Genomic DNA, 11,186 nt, shown 5'->3' with positions numbered 1-11,186 from the left:
CCCACAAACCATGAGGTCATGACCTGAGCCAAAGTTGGACACTCAACCAACTGAGCTACCCAGGAGCCCAATCCTTGCCACAAATTTATTAAATTGGTACTATCATTATTCTCATAATATAAATTAGGAAACTGGGGTATAGGGAATTTGAGTACCTTACACTGTATCATACATCAAGGAAGCTTATGCCTAGGTTTGTGATTATGAAAGTCATGCACTTAATCACTGATATATATTGCTTGAATTATTCTTTATTTAAAAAAATATAATTTATTGTCAAATTGGCTAACATACAGTGTGTAAATTGTGCTCTTGGTCTTTGGGGTAGATTCCTGTGGTTCATTGCTTACATACAACACCCAGTGCTCATCCCAACAAGTGCCCTCCTCAATGCCCATCACCCTTTTCACCTCTTCCCCACCCCCATCAATCCTCAGTTTTTTCTCTATATTTAAGAGTCTCTTATGGTTTGCCTCCCTCCCTCTCTGTTTGTAACTATTTTTTCCCCTTCCCTTCCCCCATGGTCTTCTGTTAAGTTACTCAATATCTACATATGAATGAAAACATATGACATCTGTCTTTCTTTGACTTATTTCACTTAGCATAATACCTTCCAGTTCCATCCACGTTGCTGCAAATGGCATGATTTCATTCTTTCTCATTGCCAAGTAGTATTCCATTGTATATATAAACCACATCTTTATCCATTCATCAGTTGATGGACATTTAGGCTGTTTCCATAATTTGGCTATTGTTGAAAGAGCTGCTATAAACATTGGGGTACAAATGCCCCTATGCATCAGCACTCCTGTATCCCTTGGGTAAATTCCTAGTAGTGCTATTGCTGGGTCGTAGGGTAGTTCTTTTTAAAAAATTTTTTTAGACAAAATATCTTTTATTCTGAATTAAACAAAATCAAAATTCTAAAAAAGTAGTGCTTATAAGATACCCTGAAATATTTTTAGTTGTGTAAATTTTCTTTAAACCTGAATTAGCTCAAATGTGTCAGTATAATATCTTTTTTTATCTGTATGGAGACCAAAACAACTACAACCACAGTAACACTTGACAGAATTTTGATGTCTGAGAACCCCTGGACATTGGACAGCATCCAATTAAAATATCAGTGTCACTTTCATTTATCAAAGAAAATATCTTATCAAGCTCCCAAAACAAATTTGAGGAGTTGAGTTTGAAGAGAAAGACCAAGGTAAATCTGGGAACACAGTTTTCATCTGGTGAAAGTTGAAATCCACATATACATTCTAATCGAAGACCTGTCCTATGTAGGATTTTTCAAGTTTTTAAAGAGTCTACCAGGCCAAACCCTTTGCTGTCTTTACTGCTTTTGCTTTGCTTTTCCCCTTCCCTTTTTCTCACTATGCCTTCAGCCTTTTCCTTTGTCTCTGGTTCATCCATATGGGGTATTGTCCATGCTGGTCTAGAAGACTCTTTTTGGTTCTCTTAATATCAGTCTCCATCTTCATGTCATCTTTTTCATCTTGTACCACACAGTCAGTTTTCTCTTGACAATGTTTAGGTACCACCACAGTTGCTATCTCTTGAACATCTTTCATTAAAACATCATTATCTATTTTAAGAATACTTTTAAGTCTGCTGAGCTCCTGGGGGGCACCCTTTTATCTCTTTTCAGAATGCATCTTCCTTTTCCACTTACTCCATAAGGTTTTAGCCATATGTTACCTGGAAAGCAGGAAAGTCAGAAACTCGCAGATGGCATGCAGACCACGCTGGCTGGAAGTCTTCTCTATTTTTAATTTTTTGATGAACCTCCACACTGTTTTCCAGAGTGGCTGCACGAGTTTGCATTCCCACCAGCAGTGCAAGAGGGTTCTCATTTCTCCACATCCTCGCCAGCATCTGTTGTTTCCTACGTTGTTAATTTTAGCCACACTGACCCATGTGAGATGGTATTTTGATTTGTATTTCCCTGATGATGATTGATGTTGAACATCTTTTCACGTGTCTGCTGGTAATCTGGATGTCTTCTTTGGAAAATTGTCTATTCATGTCTTCTTCCCATTTCTTCACTGGGTTGTTTTTCAGGTGTTGGGTTTGGTAAGTTCTTTGTAGATTTTGGATACTAACCCTTTATCCGATATGTCATTTACAAATATCTTTTCCCATTCTGTCAGTTGCCTTTTTGTTTTGTTGATTGTTTCCTTTGCAGTGCAGAAGCTTTTTATCTTCATGAGGTCCCAATAGTTCATTTTTGCTTTTAATTCCCTTGCCTTTGGAGATGTGTCAAGTAAGAAATTGCTGCGGCTGAGGTCAGAGAGGTTGTTGCCTCTTTTCTTCTCTAGGGTTTTGATGGTTTCCTGTCTTACATTCAGGTCCTTCATCCATTTTGAGTTTATTTTTGTGGGTAGTGTAAGAAAGTGGTCTAGTTTCATTGTTCTGCATGTTGCTGTCCAGTTCTCTCAGCACCATTTGTTAAAGAGACTGTTTTTTTTTCTTTTGGATACTCTTTCCTGCTTTGTCAAAGATTAGTTGGCCATACATTTGTGGGTCCAATTCTGGGTTCCCTATTTTATCCCATTGGTCTATATGTCTGTTTTTGTGCCAGTACCATACTGTCTTGATGATTACAGCTTTGTAGTAGAGGCTGAAGTCTGGGATTGTGATGCTTCCCACTTGGGTTTTCTTTTTCAATATTACTTTGGCTATTCGGGGTCTTTTGTGGTTCCATACAAATATTAGGATTTTTTTTCTAGCTTTGAGAAGAATGCCAGTGCAATTTTGATTGGGATTGCATTGAATGTGTAGCCTGCTTTGGGTAGTATTGACAGTTTAATAATATTTATTCTTCCAATCCATGAGCATGGAATGTTTTTCCATTTCTTTGTGTCTTCTTCAATTTCCTTCAACAGCTCTATAGTTTTCAGCATATAGATCTTTTACATCTTTGGTTAGATTTATTCCTAGGTATTTCTTGGTTCTTGGTGCAATTGTGAATGGGATCAGTTTCTTTATTTCTCTTTCTGTTGCTTCATTTATTGGTGTGTAGAAATACAAACGATTTCTGTACATTGATTATGTATCCTGCGACTTTGCTGAATTCATGTATCAGTTCCAACAGACTTTTAGTGGAGTCTTTTGGGTTTTCCATGTCAAGTATCATGTTGCTAAAAGTGAAAGTTTGAATTCTCTTTGCCAATTTTGATGCCTTTTATTTCATTTTCTTGTCTGATTTCTGAGGCTAGGACTTCCAACACTATGTTGAACAACAGTAGTGAGAGTGGACATCCCTGTCATGTTCCTGATCTCAGGGGGAAAGTTCTTATTTTTTCCCCATTGAGGATGATATTAGCTGTGGGATTTTTATAAATGGCTTTTATGATGTTTAGGTATGTTCCTTCTATCCTGACTTTCTCGAGGGTTTATTAAGAAATGATGCTGAATTTTGTCAATTGCTTTTTCTGCATCTATTGACAGAATCATATGGTTCTTATCCTTTCTTTTATTAATGTGATGTATCACATTGATTGATTTGTGAATATCGAACCAGCCCTGCAGCCCAGGAGTGAATCCCACTTGATCATGGTGAAAAATTCTTTTTATATGCTGTTGAATTTGATTTGCTAGTATCTTGTTGAGAATTTTTGCATCCATTTGCATCATAGATATTGGTCTGTAATTCCCCTTTTTTGTGGGTTCTCCGGTTTTGGAATCAAGGTAATGCTAGCTTCATTGAATGAGTCCAGAAGTTTTCCTTCCATTTATATTTTTTGGAACAGCCTGAGGAGCATAGGTATTACCTCTGCTTTAAATGTCTGGTAGAATTCCCCTGGGAAGCCATGTGGTCCAGGACTCTTATTTCTTGGGAGTTTTTGATAACTGATTCAATTTCTTCACTAGTTATGGGTCTGTTCAAATGTTCTATTTCTTCCCCTTCGAATTTTGGTAGTGTGTGGGTGTCCAGGAATTTTTCCACTTCTTACAGGTTGTACAGTTTGTTGGCAAAAACTTTTCATAGTATTCTCTGATAATTGTATTTCCGAGGGGTTGGTTGTGATATGTCCAATTTCATTCGTGATTTTGTCTATTTGTGTCCTCTCTTCTTTTTTTTGACAAGTCTGGCTAGGGGTTTATCAACTTTGTTTATTTTTTCAAAAACTAGCTTTTAGTTTCATTGATCTGTTCTACTGTTTTGTTTGTTTGTTTTGATTCTATATTGTTTATTTCTGCTCTGATATTTATTATTTCTGTTCTTCTGCAGGCCTTGGGGTTTCTTTGTTGTTCTGCTTCTAGTTCCTTTAGGTGTGCTGTTAGATTTTGTATTTGGAATTTTTCTTGTTTCTTGAGATAGGCCTGTATTGCAATGTATTTTCCTCTTAGGGCTGCCTTTTTTTGTATCCCAAAGGGTTTGGACTGTTGTGTTTTCATTTTCATTTGTTTCCATATTTTTGTCTTGTTTTATTTCCATATATTTTTAAATTTCTTCTTTAATTGCCTGGTTGACCCATTCATTCTTTAGTAGGATGTTCTTTAACCTCCATGCATTTGGAAGTTTTCCACACTTTTTCCTGTGGTTGATTTCAAGTTTCACAGTATTGTGATCTGAAAATGTGCATGGTATGATCTCAATTCTTTCATATGTATTGAGGGCTGTTTTGTGACCCAGTATGTGATATGTCTTGGATAATGTTCCATGTGCACTTGAGAAGAATGTTTATTCTGCTGCCTTAGGATGAAAAGTTCTCCATATATCTGTCAAGTCCATCTGGTCCAGTGTATCATTCAGGGCCACTCTTTCTTTATTGATTTTCTGTCTAGATGATCTGTCCATTGTTGTAAGTGGAGTATTAAAGTCCCCTGTGATTACCACATTCTTACCAATAAGACTGTTTATCTTTGTGTTTAATTGTTTTATGCATTTGTGTGCTTTTAACTGGGTGCATAAACATTTATAATTGTTAGCTCTTCTTGATGGGTGGACCCTGTAATTATTATATAATGTCCTTCTTCATCTCTTACTACTGCCTTTAGTTTAAAATCTCATTTGTCTGATATAAGTATGGCTACTCTCACTTTCTTTTGAATTCCAGTAGCATGATAGATGTTTCTCCATCCCCTCACTTTCAATCTGAAGGTGTCCTCAGGTCTAAAGTGGGTCTCCTCTAGACAGCAAATAGATGGGTCTTGCCTTTTTTTAATCCATTATAATACCTTATGTCTTTTGATTGGAGCATTTATTCTAAGGGGCTAAGTCCAGAGAACTAATGACAATTCGAACCTTTAACTAAATCTGTAAAATACAAATTGAATCAGGCCATATTTGAGGTTTTTGTACCTGCTATTTCCCTATGGGTTGTTTTGATGGGCTCCAGACAAAGTCAATACATATTAGAGCTGGTATGCTGGCAAGGCCCAAGGACTTCCAACATTTCTTTTGATTCTCATATGATTTTGGAAGGATCTCCTTATGTTAAAGAACATGGATAATATCGTCATCGGAGTTCTGTAAGAAAATATATGGTCTTTTAGGTTGGCTCTTGAATCTCAGGACTCTGAAGAACTGGCCCCAGCTTAATTTCACCTGTTTTTGACTTTCAATAAATCACTGATATAAACACTTAGCTGGTATTTCTTGGCTTTCTGACTCCTGACTGAAGATACATGTGTTCTGAAGTAAAATTTCACTCCAGACTTATACTACAGAGACTTCTATTCTGGCCTCTCTATTGCCACCTCCTGGAGTGAGGAAGCTCTCCCTCAGCTAGATAACTGCTTAAACATAATAGCCACAGGGCAAAAGTCTTTTAGCAGCATAGAAAGCTATTTACATAAAGTATGAACCTGTAAGTAGCCCATTCTATTCTAGGTAAATCAGAACCCTCCCATCCCACCTGAGTAGATAGAAACATTTTTGAATTTTAGTTCTCTTTATAGCCCCAGCTATAAAGCTCACAGTGAAAGGCTGTTGCCTATGATGCAACTAGACCTGAGCTGTGTAGCTGGGCTCGCTTTTTAAGGCTCTGTCATACTGGGAAAGCTGATGAGGCAAGTGATTGGTGGAGAGGAAACAAAGAGCAGTCCAGGTAGTTATGGAGTAAGTCATACATCATTTCCAAAGTTTAGATTAATTCTATGGCTCAAGAAGAAAGGTAGATTAAGTAAGGAAATGAGAATGAGGAAATAGAGGTTATGCACAAATACTGAACAATGAATATTACTTTTCCCTCATTGTTAGACTTTAGGGTGACCTCTGGGTAAGTCTGAACAAAAGTGGGCCAGTCAGAAAACTGGGCTTCCCTGATGTTTCTGTACTCCTTCTTTGCCCTGGTTGATTCTATTCTCAGCCACCATGGGCTGGATGACCTCCAGTCCCTTGCCCTTTGGCTTAAGAGTCTTTGGGCAGACCAAATGGAATATTCATGTGCAAAGTTGGTGAAATAAATCAAGTAGGAAAAAAATCCATTTTGGTGTGGTCATTGTGTCAGCTTTTATTATTTCAGTTCAGCATGGCTGCATATATAAATCTCCTTTAAGGAACCAGAAAAAGGATACATGAAATAACATTTTTAAGAGGCATAGTCACCTGCTTCTAATAATAATTACTACTTGCAAAGCCTGGAAGTGTTTATTTAAGATGTTCTTATTTTTTGAACGATTGACTGGTTCTCTTATTTATACATATAAGAAAAAAAGCAAGTAGGGAGAGGAAATTGTTGCTGCAGAAACATGAAAGTCACATTTTTGGCACTGTTCCCTGGTTGATGTCATTTTAGGGAATGTGCTAAAGGCCACTATTTTCCAGAGGAAAACTTTTTCTTTTTCCATAGAAGACTGTTTGTGGGCACTTATTGCCCACTCTGAAGTCAGGCCAAAACCAAACTAAGCCCTTTTCTGTCTTGTTTGGCAGTACCAGGTCAAGCCCACCTGAAGTAGGAGTCCAAAAGTTTTGCTGGTCACTGTGCCCAGCCATTCCATGAACCCTCTTATACTTTCTGAATCTTCTCTTTAGGGGTTTCTCAGCTGCCTGAAATTTTCACAAGTTACTGGGAAGATTAGTTTTCCCTTGTGTGTGAAAGCCCTAAGGGTTCCCAGGGGTATGTGTGTATAAGGGTAATCCCTGAGCTGACTCCTGAGGTACCACAGTGCTTTGTGGGTAGAGGCTTGGATCCAGCTATTCTCATTCCTTCTTACTCTTAAGTGGTCCAAAGCAAAATGGGATATTGACCCTACTGCCACCTGATAGTAGTCCTATCCCTGTCCCCAATTCCCTTGCCCAGCCTGTCTTCATGCTCCCATTTGAAGCTGCTTTAGAGACCTTTTAAAAACCACTTGTCATGGTTTAGAGGACTTTACTTGGATCCATCTAACATAAAATAAAGAGATCATGAAATTGCCCATAGTTTAGTGTGGGCCACAAAAAGTCAGGTCTGGGTTCTCACTATTTCCCCCATCCTTTCAGCACACAGGCAGACACTTGTACTTCAGGATCATTCTCACTTCCACATCTTTATTCTCCCTTAATGAACACTTTGCACAAAACTGCTCTCATCACTGGCTCACTATTGTACCCTCATCTGGTTAAGGCCTCTGCTTAGCTTTTAAACCTTCTAACACTTTACTCCAGCTTTGATCTCCTATTCCCTAACATTCATTCTTTCCCATATTTATAGCGATTTCATTAATTTCATAATTGAAAGGCAAAGTTAGGAAAAATAGTGCTTTATGGAAGCATTTATACAAAGCATAGTGGCCCAAAAGAAGCTGCAATTAATTCTGCTTTGGGAAGTCAGAGAAGGCCTTGAAGATGAGATGATGCTTCAGTGTGAGTCTCTAGGGCTCAGAATGAGTCCATAAGGAAAACACGTAAGAAGGAGAAGACATATCCAGGTGTCTTATTATCCTCATATTCTGCTGTAAGTTTCCTTGGGAACAGCCACATCAGGAACTCAAGCTCAGAGAAAGGAGCTCAGCTTAGAATCATATCACACAGAGTATGAACAGTAGGGAATAGATCCTTAGAGAATGTTTACTTCAAGTCATTTATTTTACTCATGAAGAATCTGAAATCCTAAAAGGTGAAGGAACCTATCCAAGGCCACACAGCTAATTAGTGGCAGAGGTAGAACTAGAGGTAGAAGGACTGCTCCATTCCCATTCCAGGGCTAATTCCATGTTGCTTTGTGTCCTTATCATGTCCCAGTTGGCCCTTTGATCATTTCCTGTGAGAGCTCCCATCAACCACCCTTCACTCACAGATTGTTCCCTTTCAAGTCTGGGCAGCAATGTTTGTTGCTACCAGTTTCCTATGTGGCAATAGAAAAATTACATTTCTTTTCTGGGCCTTAGTTTCTGTTTCCCCATCTAAAAATGAGTGAGGGTTAATTAATAGGTTTCTATGTCTAAACCTTAATGAGGGTTAATTAATAGGTTTCTATGTCTAAACCTTAATGAGAGGGGCACACAGCTAGTAGTTTGTACAGGAGCTTCACTTTTTTGTATATTTGCTGGAGTGAAGTACAGAGATCTGAATGGGGCTGACTGAAAGTAGTAAAAACACATAGTGGGACTGAGACACTGAAGGATTCCTACAGGCTTGGAAGAAGATATATTACTCCAAGTGTAGTCCTTTTATTTATTAAAAAAAATTTTTTACATTTATTTATTTTTGAGAGACAGAGACAGAGAACAAGTTGGGGAGGGTAAGAGAGAGGAGACACAGAATCCGAAGCAGGCTCCAGGCTCTGAGCTGTCAGAACAGAGACGAACACGGGGCTCAAACTCACAAACTGTGAGATCATGACCTGAGCTGAAGTCGGATGCTTAACTGAGCCACCCAGGTGCCCTCTCTTATTTTTAATATAATATAAATGAAGTCCAAGCTTGGGGTAAGTTCTCATAGATAGAAAGTATCTTGGCCTTGAACCCAGGTCTTCTGATTCAAAGTCCAGTACTTGCTTTTTTTTTTTCAAAGTCCAGTACTTTCTAACAACCCATCCTACCTCATTGAACTGGTTATGTCCTGTACAGGGCAGTTCTAAAAAGACAGGAGCTCAGGAGCCTGTTACAAATAGAGTTCAGTCACACTGTGGGCCAGAGTATTTGTAGCTGACAATTATGAAGGGAAAGAGTTCAGAGCTTTGAGAGCAGGGGAGGGTGCAATTGCTTCCTCAGGCCATATTTGGTAATTTTGGGAACTTTCTTGAGCCTGAACTTCAAGATGTAGTTCGGGGAGGGGGGTTCAGGGTCTGGTTATCCTTACTTTTTCCTTTCTAATTGCTTCCTGTTCATACTGTCTCTTCTCTTACCTCCATATGACTAGTCCACCCTTTTCTAGTCATTAAACAAAGATGATCAGTTTTGGGGTTATCTTACCTCCATTTTCCCACTACCCCTCACAGTAACTATCAATGAAACAAAACATCTCACAAAACACTTTTGAATTTGTATTTACTTTTAATTACATGTTGCCTGAGATTAAATGTTTTTGCGCTCTCCCAGATTGCTCTGGTGGGAAGAAAGAAGACAGTTAAAGTCCAGCTTCCCCTTTGGAAAAGAACCTGGCTTTAACGATATGGGCAGTGTCTTACTCATCACTATACTTTCTAACTCCTTTTATTCTTTGGGTTGGTTCATGTGGTCTTTAAGCCATTGGTGCTTATTCTCTGTGGATGGGTGCTTATGCCCTCTTTTTGGAAGATGGAGGAGATTGGTTTGGTTATGGACATGTTGAGTTTGAGAGGTTTATTCTATGGCTGAACAGAGATGTTGAATAGATTCCAGATATCTAAGTCTGGAATTTAAGAAACAGTTTTGGCTAGAGATATAATTTTAGCGTTGTCAGCAAACAGATACCATTTTAAGAAATCTGAACTGATGAAATAAATTAGGGACTAAGTGCAGAGGGAAAAGAGGTTCCATGAAAATTCTCAGGCCACAGTTTATCAATGAGCTAGGAAGCTGTGGAAACTCATCTCCTTGGAAGAAGAAGCTTTGTTCTTTTTCCCAGATTGGTATTATTGGATTTCAAAGTGTGGTGCAATAGAAAAAGTGAGGCCACTGGTTCATTTTATACCTTGGGTAAGTCATCCGCATCTTCTGGATCTCAGTTTTTTCACCTGTATAATGAGAGGACTGGATGAGATGATGTAATATTCTATAATGGTTTATCACTTCTATTAATGGAATCAGCAAAGTCCTGCTAATGTGTTTGTTACCTGTTGGGGTGACAAACATGTAAAGGCACGTTGTAAAGTGACAGAACCTATGTAAATGATAATTGCCATGGTTATGGTTATGTTCTCCTTTATTTGTGGGGTGTTAATGTCTAAACATTATTGCATAAAGGAGTCAAGCACAGGTAGGTTTTTCTTCTGGCTCTGGCTCTAAGTTGCTATGTGAATATGTTCCTTTGAATATTAACCTTTCCTTCTCTGGTTCTTTTTTTCACATCTATAAAATGAGAGGTTTTGGTTTATGTCAGTGATTTTTAATATTTTTAAAAGCTGAGAATTTCATCTTAAACATGAAATCAGTGTGGCTTCTATGGTTGAAAAAGCAAGTTGAATAGGGGCTAGAGGCTCTGGTCACCTCAGAGGCATACCTTGAGCCACTTCTAGGACCCCAGGACACCAAGGAATGTAGTTTGATCCTTGACTGAGCTTTCAAAGCCCTTTCAATCCTGACATTCTGTAGTTTGAGGGTTCCCTTTGTATCATATAAAGTTCAGAGGTCAGCAAAGTTTTTCTGTAAAAAACCAGATAGTAAGTATTTTAGGCTTTGTAGTCCACTTCTCCTTCCTTGTCCCTCCTTCTTCCTTCCTCTTCTGTCCTCTTTCCCCTACCTTCCTTCCTTCCTCCTCCTCCTTCTTCAAACCTATTTAAAATGTAAAAAAAACATTCTTAGATTGTTGGACACTACAAAAACAGGTCATGGACAAAATTCAACATATGAACCACTGGTTACTGACCCCTGGACAATCTACGGTGTGACCCCAGCAATGCTCCCCTGCACACATGAACAAGTGCACACTGAGAAGAGTATAGATTATCTTCCATCCCCAATAGGACCTATGTACAGCCTGCAATTTCCAAACTGCTTTTGGCTGGGCCTAGGGAGGGTGGGAGAAGGTACAAGTCACAGGTGGAGCCTGAGCCTTAGGCCCATTTGGAACACTGCTTAAAGCAAACCATTTCCCTTCCCCCACAGTC

At 38.7% G+C, this 11,186-nt stretch overlaps 1 pseudogene; it reads right to left on the bottom strand.

The window, feature by feature from the left end:
- Positions 1 to 1,242: 1,242 nt before the first annotated feature.
- Positions 1,243 to 1,712, bottom strand: LOC125931778 (uncharacterized protein C12orf31 homolog; annotated as a pseudogene).
- Between the last annotated feature and the right edge of the window lie 9,474 nt (positions 1,713 to 11,186).

Source organism: Panthera uncia, chromosome X, assembly GCF_023721935.1.
Source record: "Panthera uncia isolate 11264 chromosome X, Puncia_PCG_1.0, whole genome shotgun sequence".
Taxonomy (NCBI): Eukaryota; Metazoa; Chordata; class Mammalia; order Carnivora; family Felidae; genus Panthera; species Panthera uncia.
This window is presented reverse-complemented; position numbering and strand designations above follow the sequence as displayed.